Raw genomic sequence first — 13,748 nt, 5'->3', positions numbered from 1 at the left:
AAAATCACAAATGAACAAAATGTGTGTACTTTAAGTCAGTTTAAATCAGTTTTCTTGGGGTGTCTTTTGTCAGAGAATTGAGGTTCTTAACTAAGCTAATCTCTCTCTCCCCCCCTCTCTCTCTCTCTTTATATGTATAAACTATGACAGCAATGCCAAAGTGGTGCTGTGCATGTCATGTCTTAAGAAGCCAAATGTTAATCTTGATCATATCTCTTCCTGGAACATTCTGCTCATGGTCTTCGCAGGACTAGAACCTCCCAGTGTACTCTCATACGTCTCATTTTGGAGGCAGCCCGGGTGGTCAAACGTGACCACAAGTGACAATACATGTTGAACACTAGAAAAGGACGTGGTATAGCTTCTTGCAGCTGGCCTCTGAAAAACCGATCAAGCCCAGCGTGGCTTTGGCCTGTCGTTAAAACAGTAAATCAGGCTTGGACATGATCATCATCATCATCATTTGCTCACGGCACTGAACATTTTCCCTGGCTTGCCAACGATATCCCTTTGAACGGCCGTCTGTTGGAGGCATGGCCACGAACCGGGTGATTAATGTCTGTTTATGTCGCGCAGCACAGTGGCCTTTGAGAGCGCGAGAGTTTTTATGGCGGTACATATCATCATCGGTTTATTTATTTATTTTGTTTTTTTTTGTTGGAGCACCGGAGTAGAGACTATAATGGACCGATTCATCTGAGCAACTGTGACTTTGCTGTGTCCGACGCTGAGAGATAACAGTTTCTGCTTGATCTAATGCAAAGAGATGGATTACACCACAGATAGTTGTCCACCTCTGATGTGATATTGCCCGAGGGGAGGGAGGGAGGGGGGGGGGGGGGGGGGGGGGGGGGTAGTAGTAATGTGTAGGCTAAACATTATAACCGATCAGTGTGTGTATTTCACTCCTGTTCAAACACCAGCAACTCTCACGTTCGAATCCCGTCGCCTGGAACTTTTCACTAAATGAGCCGCGAAGTGCCGTTTCTTTCAACTAGAAAATGTGCGTCTGACAATTAAAGCTGTTTGCTGGAGTTTAATAGCTTCAAGGGCTGAACTCCTCGTTCGAGTTTGCAAACAGTCGGACTGTAATGCGTGTTTACACCTGCAGCCATAACACAGAGCCCGTAAAGATGCCCAACGTGTCCATAGTGTCGTCATCTTCACAGGGATGTGGTGTGTGTGTGTGTTTATCGTTCGGATGATTGCATCCCTAATCCCTTTGTCAGTTCTGCCCTACTAACTGGAGGTGGCTTATCGGGCCAGTAGCTGGTTCTCTGTGATGTGGACGGCGCTCTGTCATTTTTCATTTGTTTTGTTTTCCTGACGGCAGCAAACGTGGATTGCTGTCCTCTCCACACACAAAAAAGAAATATATAAGTGCAGCATGTCCGAGCAGCTGTCTGAGAGTGTGTGTGTGTGTGTGTGAGAAATGGACTCAATAGTAAGTATAACACAACATGGTTTGTCAGAAATAGCTATAGTGACAAATGACATAGGGTTGAAAAGCTCTGGTCTTGAGCCGTGGCGCTCATATGTTTGGAGTATAATAGATAGGCCGGGGTTAAATTCCTGGTCATGGATCAGCTGGCCGACGCCATGCCCGGGCCCTTCCATAGTGAAGCTGTCATCAAGATTGTGACACACACACACACACACACACGTTGGCATTTGCAAATCGCCGTGCAATTAACCATCGCGACGCCCTCTCTGCGTCTCGATTGGAAACGATGGGAAGCCTGTTGCATGTAATCAGATTCAGTTCACAGTTTGATGGATCTGGACAGGGACCGGCCTGTGAAAGGGGTTGTGTGGCTTAGACGCACACGCACACACACACACACAAAACAAAAGAAAACCCTGTTCGGAGTGACGCTATCCTCAGTCTCTTAATAAGCGGTGGTGGAGTTGTTTTTTTTGTTCTTTCTTTTCCCTCCGTCATGCAGCCTCAGCGGAGCGAGGAGGCAGCGCAACGTGGCGGTTCCCAAAGTGAGGTTTGGGGGCTTTCAAGGGTCCGTCGGTAGGGTCGCCCAAACTGGAGCGTCTATTTTTAGAGCACCTCTTCTTTTCAGATTGCGTTTTATTTTCCTCCGCTGTTACAGAGTGTGATGTTTTTAGAATCCCAGGGACAAAATTAATTATTTTGTTGATTTGTGTGCATTGTTTTAGGAATTATCATTATCATCCTCCCTTTGTGCGTTGTTTGTTCACCTTTGGCCTCTATTCTTTTTAATCTGTATATCTCATCTATGATGCTTTTCTGTAGCAATTTTTAAAGTTTTAAAGTTTCTCTGAAAGGAAGCGTTCAGTTTAGTTTAAATCCTAATTGTTGTTTTATTTTGACAATTAAACAAAACAAACCCATGAAGTGTGTTACTTTTGTGCACCATTGCACGTGCGGCTTACCTAAATGCGCGCACACCCACAAACACACACCCACACACACACACACACACATGCGCACACCTAGTCTCGACATGTGCTTTGCAGTAACAGTGACAGGAAGTACGATGAACCGCCACAGGAAATGCTTCTCTACAAAGTACCTTTGTCAAAAGCAACCACTTGTGTGCCTCAATGTGTTGGGGAAGTGTGTGTGTGTGTGTCTGTCACAATAACCCTTCTGAAAAAATGTTCTAGGGCTGAAGAGCTCATAGAAATGCCGTTTTCTCCAAACTGCCGTGATTAGAGGCGTCCTCTGTCTCCACGTTCACTGAGTGCTTCGAGCCCCTCAGGGGAAAAACTTGTGATTTCACCCATCGCCCCCCCTCCCCCCCGCCTCCTCTCTCTCATTGTCCCTCTCATCTTTCATCCTCTCATCCACTTTGGAGCAAGTGCTCTCTCTCTCTTTCCGTTTCTCCTCCTCGGGCGTTAACATGCGAAAGGTTCCCCTCGGTGGACAGCGTGCTAATCCTCCCAACACTCGCCCGGGGGGACTAATCGGGCTCATTAACTCAAACTCAGGGGTGCTTCCAGCCAGCGATGAGCACTAATCCTTCCTCCTCACAGCCTTACACATGCGTGTTTACAAGCGCGTTTTTTCTCTTCTGGTGCAAATTCAAGAGAGACAAGAGAGCGTTTTGACGTGGCCCCCGGATATAAATACAGGTGTGGAAACGGGGGGGGGGGGGCAACATCTTCAGATCATCGGTCGCTGATTCATTCACACCGAAGTGTCTGGATCGTTTTTACACTGCCCGTTTGATCTATATTTGAAGGGAGCCTAGCCTTATGTTAGCCTGTGTGGGAGTGACCTTTTGCTCTGGTGAAGCCTCTCTCCATCCCTCACTCCCGGGGACGCCCCTCGTCATTGTGCCGTGAAATCGTAGGAAGCTTCCAATCCCTACGTTTAGGAAAACAGGTGACACGAGCCAGGACCCCACTGGTGGCGAGTTCTCTAAAGTCACTCAAAGTTCAAAGGTCGTCGAGAGCCCGCCTCTGACACTGGAATCTGTGACTTGTTTCATTTAGTTACCATTTACATGCAATGGATTTTGGCAGTTTGCAACCATGCTGCTTAAAGCAATATCTTACATTTGTGAACAAGTAACACAAAATCCTTAAATTGTGTGTGTGTTTTCTCGAGTGGGCAGGATGGGGTCAAGTGGAATCTCCAAATCGCCACCCTCGGTGTGGATGTACAGGACTCGTCTGGGTTAGTCCAGTGGCCCAATCCGATGTATCTCACTCACACATTCATTCAGCCAACCACCACACCCCAAAAACACGATGACGACCTTTTCACATGGGCATGAATCACATTCGCTCGGGATTTCGAGCGTTTCGTCACTTCCAAAGCAGTCTCGCCACTTTCTCCTGTGGGTTCCTCCCGCCCGAGGCAGTGGTGGAGAACACCGCGAGTTGAGACTTTTGTTAAAGCAGAAATAACAACCGGCGTTTGAACTGAATCACCAAAAAGAATCGGTACACATGAGCCCAAATGACCTCGTAAGCCGCCTCCCACGTGACGAAGTGCCATCTAGCATCATAGCAAAGCTACACACACACAGACCCGTTTAAAAAAAACTAAGCGCACCCTCTTTTAAGAAAGTGATGATGTGAAAAGCCGTGGGTTTTTTCCGTCTCGTGACTCTGTAATCTCTCCAACGCTCTGTCGACACCATGCAGTCTTGATTTTCATTTCCCCCCCCCCCCACTTGTTCGACACAATGCAAATGCTAATAGCTCTCGCCCTCGAGAGCCCCCGAGGGGCCGCGTCCTCTTTTCACTGCGCACGCTGAGACGGGACGCCGCCGAGTGCCATTAGAGAAAATGCCTCTTCACCCCATTGTCCGTGAAATGGTTCCATTTCCTCGGCAGCCTTCCCGCCCACGGGCCCCCTTTTTGTAAGAAGCGCTAATTACAATCTGCCTGCTGCAGCTTGGTGAGAAAATGTCAGCGCCTGCGCACACTCTAACCCGCGTCGGCCCGCTTATTTATCACCGACGCGACGCGATCGATCAGGCGTCGGGATTGGGCCGCGGCCGCCATGCGCTCTGGATTGGGGGAGAGGGGGGGGGGGGGGGCGGTGTCACTTTGAGTCGACGCGCGCCTCCTGTGAATGTTCCTTTTTGAGGAGGACGCTGCAGATGTGTGGGTGTCTTTCCACCTCACCCATTTCTATTTCCTTTTTTTTTTTTGTGCTCGCTGTGGTCCAAGGACATTACGCAACACTATGGAGAGCAATCCCATCCGTGAAAGACATCAGTAACCGAGGACACCAGATGAGGAGAGGAATGTGCAACGCAGCGAGGGAAAGGATCTCTAAAGTTCTGTGATTGCCCCGATGTTATAGAATATTGGATGTTCCATGTTTTGAGGACATGGGACTCGATGCTAAATGGTCAGTGGGCTGCTGGTCGCCGTCTTTTCACAGAAATGTGCCGTGTTTACACGGCGCGTTGAAGGCTGGAGGCAGCGCGCCGCCCCAACAAGCCCCTCATTGTGCTCGGGCTGGTTAATGAGTGATTGGCCAGGATTTGCTATGGTGTGACCCATCGAATGAATGCAGTGGAGACCTTTAAGATAAAAATGGGCCCGCGGGGGGATACGCATAATCTAAACTGCACTAGCTAAATGTGTGACGATTTTAAGAATGGGTTTCGGGGGTCGATTCTTGGCACATTTCGATGGCTCGTTGTCCGCCAAAGAAGAGCAGATCGAACCCCCCCCCCCCCCCCCCCCCCTTAATGACAGCTGTGATCGGTGATTGCTTCACGTAAGGGGTATTAAACGCCAGCGTATCTTGCAATCGTCATGTGCTCCTGGAAAGACGCCTGCGAACGAACTGACCTTCATCTCTTATCAGCCTCGGCCTGAATGACTCCGATGAGGAACGACACCTGTTGATAGCTGTCGAGACATTTCAGATGTCTTCCCGTGCCACCTCGGAGGAACTGCGTTGATTGTTTGACGTACAACAATTGCCACGCCCAGAATCCCACTCGTGATGAAGAGGCGTGTCCTTAGTCCACGGTCCACTGTACTCAACAAACTTTTTAGGTGGATATTTTGTCTCACTGATTGCTGTGAAGCATCTCAGGGAAGAAGCTCTGCTCGGGGCACCATTTCTACCAGGAAATACGTGGATTTTGATTTGACCTTTCGGTGTTGGTGATGTATAGTGCAAGGTTTTTATGAATTTGTTCTTTGAGTAGAATCTTAAACCGTGTCACGTTGCTACCCCAGTGTTGGAACAGTTTCTACTACTAGTCCTCACTGAGGCGTTCGTATCAATGACAATGAAAATGCAATTATAACAAAGTGAATCGCTTCCTCTTTTTGCCGAGGCACCCTTTTTGACTTCGCTATGGCAACAACCGCCTTTCAAAGATCTGGTTTCTGCTGCTGTATCAACCCAACACACACACACACACACACACCCCGTCGCTGCATCCTTTGTGAGGCCGTCACACGAGCTGCCGCTGTCACCATTCGGATGCAGCGGTCCGGTGGAGCGGCCCCAAAAGCCAAAGGCTCGGATGTCGCCCGGTCCAAAGGATGCCCTTTGGTTAATGAATGATGGTGAGCTCGCCCCATTCCTGTGATGCTATCCTGTCTTCAGGTGATACAAGAAATGGCGCAATTCTGCTTGAGCAGAAACGTTCACGAATGGGCTCCATCGCTCTTGTTTGTCAGCAGGAGGGTTTCTCTCTCTTCAGGAGACGCTCACTGCTCGTTGCAAAGGGCAGCAACCACGCGCCCTTAAATCCACGGTAAATATTTGGCTCCTATCTGCGTCCGCGCTTATCTGTCCTGAATAGATCACTGTTTGCCCTGTCATAACTTAAAATCAGGGGTTGCTATCATAACCGCCTCCATCCGTGTCTAATCATGCCGGTTCCCTTTTCTTGAACCTTGCTGCGAGGGGAAATGAGTCACCGTCGCTAAGGAAGTGAGACGGCGTGCGGTCGCGTGTTAAGTCACAGGGTGCGCTCGGGCCTTCGCTCAAACGGAGCTCTAGGAGGCGAAACCCAGAAACCCCCCCCCCCCTGTCAGCGCGTTTTTTTTTTTTTTTGGAGCTTCTGTGGAAAGGCGTGGAAATCCACAGAGAGGAAAGCTCCAACGGCACAGAGTGCAAATGGAGTGGGAGGAATGCAATTTGCTTAAAATATTCTGAAACTTCCTGTTACTAAAACGTGGCGCAATCTGCTTATACACCAACTGACGGTCGGACCCGCGCACGCACGCAAACGTGCACACACACATGCACACTGACTTCCGCAACAGCTTTGCAGCGGCTACTTAGACGTGCTGCCTTTTTTTTTTTTTTTTTTATATCCTCTTTTGTTTTCTGAGAGGACAGCGATCCAGAGCACATCTTCATCGAGCGCGACGCGCGTACTGAATGTACCGACGAGCTTCTAATGATTGTTGCGGTGAATAAAGAGCCACCGACTCGGTCTGACCGGTTGCCGGGCGATGCGGCGGTTCAACTGTTACACTGTGATCCGCGAGGCTTCCATCTTTTCAACCTGTTGTTGAATCAGTGTGACATCATGAATGTTTCCTTCAAACACATATTGCAGAGCCTTCTGTCCGCTTCTCCCTGCCAACTCTCTTTTCTTTCTAAATTTTTTTTTTTTCAAATACTTGATGATTTATATTCAGTTACTGCAGTAAATGTGGTCTCCATGGTAGCTCCGACAGTTTGATGGGGGAGGGGGATGGGGCTTAACTCAGGGTAATGCAGGTAGGCAGAAATCAAGCTGGCCAAACAGTTATACCTTTCCTTTCTCTGTTGCTTCCTTTCGGTTATATATTAACGGGAACCTTTCCTAAATACAGTAGGAAACAAATGGCGTAGGAATGAAAGGATGAGTGTGGTGGTGTTCTATACCTGTCTTAGTACCTGCACTTTACAGCGGCGTGAGTAACATTCAACTAAAAAGTCTAATTCCATCTATATCGTTTTAAAAGAGATGGCCAACCATCATTGCTCTGTTTCGAATATGACAAATATTTGTCCTCTTACTTTAGAGTCAACAATAATTAGAGTCAACAGTAATGATCTGTTCTTTCTGTGTGATCCTCGATGGGCTCACGTCCTCCTCACGCGACGAGTTCCTCACACCTGGACGACTCCCGTCTCCATGCGGCACGGAGTCCGTGACTCACATCTGGGCGGGGGCCGCAGCGAAACTCCAGTCACCTCCAGGCCAAGTGCATTCTGGGAGGCCGAGTGGGAGTGACCTCGCCCCTTTCGCCCCAACTCCGCCAAAATCTCTTCTCCCTTACTCAGCCGCCGGGAACCTCCGGGCGCCGCTGCCCCCCGCCCCCCCCCCCGGATATTACTCACGGCCCTCCGCCGCATTCCTTGACGCGCAGGGGCAAGACACCGGTGTGTGTGTGTGTGTCTGTCTGTGTGGGGGGGGGGGGGGGGGGGTGCTTTTACGAAACGTGCATCTCCAGCCGCAGACAAGCCCCCCCCCCCCCCCTCCCCATTGAGAGTCCCGCAGAGCAGAGTGCCAGGTGAGGTGAAGAGGCTCGGCTAACACCCGTTTGATTATAAAAAGGTGGGTGGGGGGAGGGGGGGGGGGTGCTAATGAAGACACTCGAGTCGAGAGACGACGGCTCTATTAGTGAAATCCTCGGCTCCCAGGAGGCATCCGAGGTAATGAGGTCCCTGCGCGCTGCCCTCCTGCGTCACTCCTGCCGTCCGGCCCCCCTGCTGCTGCTGCACAGCTGTAATTGAAGGCTTAGGAGGATGTGCCGCCCAGTGCATCACTGGTGGAACACGCAGTCAGCGCTTTCTGCTCCTGCGTCGTCAACGTTGATAACGTTTTCACAAAAACTTCGATGGGGGGGAGTGCGGCGCCCGTCTTTTTGACCCGTCCGTCAGGCACTTGGGGGGCCGAGTTGCTCCGGGGACGGGAGTGCCCTCTTGCAGAAGCAACACGTTGGGCTGCCATCGAAGGGGAGGGGGGAGGGGGGCCTGTGGCCTCCGAGCCCTGTTGTTTGGCGCCGGCCGCGTTGTGTAGTGCACTGAAGGGTTGCGTGAGGGCGTGTGGACAGGGTGTGTTTGACAACACTCACTGGTCCTCTCGTGTTTGGAGTATGGGCCAGCAGCTGTTGGCCTGTGCAGACCAGCTGACTCCTCCCCCGCCGGCACACACCCGGCAACAAATAAGCAGCCACTTTAAGGCAAGAGAAACCTCTCGTATTGTTTTTAACCCGTGCAGGTTTTTTTTCCTCTGTTAAGACACGCTGTTGGCTTTTGGTCGTGTACCGTTACGGGCTTCGTGGGGCCTTTTGTTTCCCTGTTAGTACAGTTACTAAGTGGCTCTCCTCTGCCTATCAGCCTGCCGGTGCGTCCGTCCCCGGGCTTCCCACCCACAGGCGCCGCGCTAAAGCCAGCGAGCAAGAGGCCTCTTGTCTGTGAGGACGTTCTCCAGTAAACCATCACGTTGGGGAGCTTTGAAAAAATCAACACGACGTGGGGGAAAAAAAAGAAACACTTCAGCTAAACACCCATCCTGCTGTACTTTTCCATCCATGAGATGCTTACAGTGTGCGCTGCTGAAACGCACATAAGGAGCCAGGCAATGTGGGGGATTTTTAGCATTATACGTTTTTTTTTTTAATTAAACGAAATCAAGTCAAGACTCTCAGATTTGAAGCTCATCCTTTTCAACTGCATCCTGGAATGCGCTGCTTTCGCTAAAAGGTGAAAGAAATGACCTTGCTGGGCTTTAACCCAAGCTACTTTTTTATTTACATAATACTTTGTAACCCGCCGTGCTTCTGTAGGGAGACCTTGAAGACTGCAGGAAGAGACGAGAGTCCGCTTGTAATCAGAGACGCATCCTTTCGATGCCGCCTCACGCGGGGAGTAAATATTGCTGCGGATGATGTCACAGACGGCGAATGGACTCACCCAGGGAATATTTAATCCCCCCCTAAATCTAAAAAGGCTTTAGTCTAATGTCATTTCGAATTTGACCGGTACGAGATTGGCCGGTACGAGAATCGCTGCGCTGTGTTCAAGGAAAACGCTGTGTGGGAATCGCTGGTTTTTTCTCTGTCTACAAACTGTGGTACAAACCACCTCCATCGAACGTGCCTCGTCTGACGTTGTGTTTTCTCTCAGTCGGCAGGACGTCTTCCTCAGTGGACGGGACAATGCAAGACATTAGACAGCGAACCAAATACGTACAGTATGTTAAGCAGAATTGCTAACGTATAAAAAGATATAAAGCATTTTACAAGAGATGTTTTGAAGATTCCGCTGTTCAAATACATTTTTACAAGCTAAGTTGTAATATTCTCTGCAGCAGGCCGAGATACAGAGACCACACACTATTGAAATACCATCAGTATATTAGTTATATTTAAATGTGGAACAAATCTGGAACAAATGATGCAGTAAAAATAGAAACAAAACAAAACAACAGCTCGCTGAATTCTTGTTTTGTTTTTTCCACAAGAAATGGAAAATAATTAATTCAAATGCTCCCGGCTGGTGTTATATTGAGATATTACTCTGTTGATCATCTAAGACAAGTTATGATTAATGTTTCATAGAGCGAACAGACTGAATTGCTGATAAAAACCTCCATCGGGATCAAATTGAAGTAATTTCTTGTGTTTTTAATGTTCACGAGCCCATTTATAGGAGAGAGGGTCATTTTAACTTTAACGTGGTATAATTGAAGTTACACATGTCACATTTCTTTTCATTGAAAGGGTTTCTGGACAATGCAAAGTATACAGTGGACACACGCACACATGTTGGTATAGTGGTGGTTGATGAGGTGGGTTTCCTACTAAGTAAAGGGTGGGTTCTGAAAGAGGAAGTGGGAATATGCCCCTCTATTATCCAATAGCTAGCTCATTATACCTCCACTTTACCACAGCACACACACACACACACACACACAAAAACATGAACGGCGATCGGCTAACCTTCCTTGTCTCTTGTGATTTTGTGTAATAGATATTACGTAATCCCTTTGTAGGTGTGCAGTTCAAATCCCTGATGTCAAGGCCCCATCAACCAAATTTAGATTTGATGTGGAAAAAAACCTCGCCTGGTTGTACAAACATTCAAGAGCTAATAATGAGAATCGAAAATAGAGTAGGTAAAGACACAATCGTCAGTTTAAGTGTATACTAGTCACCTTGCTTGGACTAAATCAGCCGAACACCGTTACAGCCGTTATTCTCAATATGTAACCCTTTTGTTTTAAAACATTCGGCCCCCACCCGGCCACAGAAATAGAGAAGCCCCCCCTCTCCCACTCAAAGGTCACATCTCTTCGCGGGCCGGGCCACAGGATGCGGGTCGGCCCGGCGCCCTGGCTGACAGATGGGGGGGGTGTGGTGTGGTGGAGACGCGGGGCGTCGCACAAAGGCACGCACCCAGAAGAATCGCTCTGCAGGTCAAACCGCTGCAGCTAAACGGGGATTTCCCCCCCCCCCCAACCCCCACCCTCGTCGCCGTGTCGCTCCGTCCAGGTGGGGCGGCCCTCCGTTGTCGGTGCTTCCCGAGGATAACGGAGGATGTGCTTTAATGGGGGCAGAAGAGCTCTCGCTCAGGACCAAGGGAGGCGGACTTCTTCTGGCGTTCCAACGGCTTTGGTCGTCCCGAACAAAAAGCCTTTGAACTGGGGCACGTGCGCCGTGTGAAACAAACACTGCTTATGACCGTAGATTGCAGAAAACATGCACCAGATGGCCAGCCGGGGCTTTACGGAAGCCCTGGGAAAAAAAAAATCCACCGTGCTGATCCCGAGCTGCAGCAGTTTTGTTTATCTGCGCAAACTGCTCTGTGCCTGCAGATGTTGAGGTTTCTCCGCGAGCGCCACGGCCCCCCCGGTAGCAAGCCGCGCTGGCTGGCGCGCTCGGGGGGGGGATAATTATGGTTTGTCTTTTGCGGCCGGTGGAAGTGCACCGGGGGCCAGTGACAGGATGAAGCAGGTCCAGTTACAAAAAGCTGAAATGGGGATGTGGCTGGCTCCGCCGGGCTGGAAACAATGGCCTCTCTCAGTGCAGTGCATTCTTTTCACCCGTTTTTTTTTGTTCTTTTTTCCTCATCGCAAGGTTTGTTTCCAAAAGCTCCGTTCATCTCACGTCTCCGTGGTGCTTTGAACAAAAATACATGTGTCTCCCATCATTTAAATAGCCACACAATAAAAATAGTATGCGCACGTTATGAGAGATCCAACCGGAAAGCACACAATCGCAGACAGAAGCAAGTCAAAGGTTCAGAGATGAGCAATGAGTTCCCGTAAAGAGGAACTGACTTCAACCTTCGGGCCGTCGCTCCCCCCCACCCTGAAGGGAAGCGCCCCTTTTCCAAAAACGCGGTTGGTTGTTTATTGCTTTTCCGCGAGGCCTCTCGCTGCCAAACAGCGTTGAATTATTTTCATAATTTCAAACGGCGACTCGTCTGATTGGATCGGAGGCCTCGTGGACAGCGGCTTCCCTCGTGTGAGCGTGTTGGATTTGCCCCCCCCCTCCACGGCGGATACGTTTTTGGATCGTGGACCTACGTATATTTAAGTGAATAAAACCCGCCTCTGGGCCGCCGTTTGTGTCGAGCAGCGGGACCGACGGTCTCACTCGTGGCGGCGCGCTTTGTGGAAGTAAATGTGAAACACTTGAGCTTCCCGAGCACATGGTGCTCTCGCTTGCACTTCCTGTATTTATTACAGGCAACGGCATTTGAGCGTGGCTAATTTGATACCGGCAGACCGTACTGGGAGGAGAGGAGGGGGGAGATGGGAAAGGACACAAGGCCTAATCTAATCCGCCCTGTGCATCGTAGCGCATACATCAGTCATCGGTTTATCGAAAGGCTCTATTAATAGGCAAGATAACGGGGGCCAGACCCCGGGCCCCATTCTGTCTGACCGGGATAGAATTTGTCCGATGTACTTACTCATGCTCATCGTCACTGATGATATCACTGCAAGAATTCATTATGTGATATAATAAGGCTTCATATTGGGATACGTTTTCCTATTGAATCATCAGTACCTTTTAGCTAAACCATAAAAACAAAGATGCCCATCTTTTAAAATCCCCTGCGTTGTTTTGCACAAAGCAATTATGAATCGAAGGGTGTGTTGCGAACTACCCTGAGTACCGACTTGTTTCTATAAAATGTGTTTTAAAATTAGGATGCACCTTGAATATCTAATCAACCATATGATGTAAAGGTTTTAATCTACGGAGTGAAATGGTTTTTGCCCTCTAAGCTCTTAACCTTTCTAACACTCTTTAAAATAAACTTCCAAAAATACACATACAGATAAAAATATCAGCTCCAACTATTTGAAATGCACAATAAAGGTCACAAAAAGTTGTAAATAAACTGCATCGCCTTTGACCCCGGAGCTGTATGGGCAGGGTCTTGTGTCACAGGTTTCTTTCACAGAGGTCACCCTTTTGTCCCTTTTTTTTTTCGTCCGGGCTTATGGAACGCCAACACAAAACCGGCCATAAAAGCAGAGTGACGTGCTTGGGAAAGAGAGCGCTCTGTTTGCTCTCCACAAAAAGCCTTTGAATTGGGTCGTAGATTTGAGAAAACACCTCACTAGATTTATTTATGTGACTACTTGGCATTAAGTTTCCAGAAGATTCCCCAGTCTTAAATGAGGAACTTTCCATGCTTCAGTGAAAAGTGTAATTTTCGGGCTCCGGTTGAAACGGGAGGAAAAACGTCTGCTGAACTCGCGCCAACCGCTCACCTTTCAGGCGTCTACAGTCTAACGCGCCGAAAGACGCGTCACCACCCAGCTACGTCGGTGCCCTCCGTCGGGCTGCTCGGCGGATCTCCTCCCAGCTGCTTCGCCCTGCTTCACAAGCGCCTGGCGTCGGCCCGCCGGCGGTCTCTTAAAGGCCGCCGGCTGATACCTGCCGCCGCCGCCGCTCCCGTTTCCCCGGGAGGCCCGAGCTGCTCAACAGACAACGACCGAAGAATGTAGTGCGCCAAGAGCAAGAAAAAAAAAGGTCCCGTGTAGATCCTGGGTGAATAAATCATTACATGTGTGCAGCACGTCATGGTCACACTGTCGTTCCTCCTGAAGCGGCCTACGAATCACACGCCATCAGATCCAAGTCTCAGTCGCGCTCCGGCAGCTTCGTGTTGGATGAGGAGCAGATTCCCCCCCCCCCACACCCACCACCATCGCCAAGCGCTTCATAGTGAGCGCGGCCTCAGCTATTCATCCAGGACCCGCGAGAGAGACTCGCCTCCATTGAAGCGTACGTCCCTGTCTGTCTCTCCCCGGCCCGTCGCTGCC

This window comes from Pungitius pungitius, chromosome 4 (assembly GCF_949316345.1).
Source record: "Pungitius pungitius chromosome 4, fPunPun2.1, whole genome shotgun sequence".
Classification (NCBI taxonomy): Eukaryota; Metazoa; Chordata; class Actinopteri; order Perciformes; family Gasterosteidae; genus Pungitius; species Pungitius pungitius.
Note: the sequence above shows the minus strand (reverse complement) of the source record.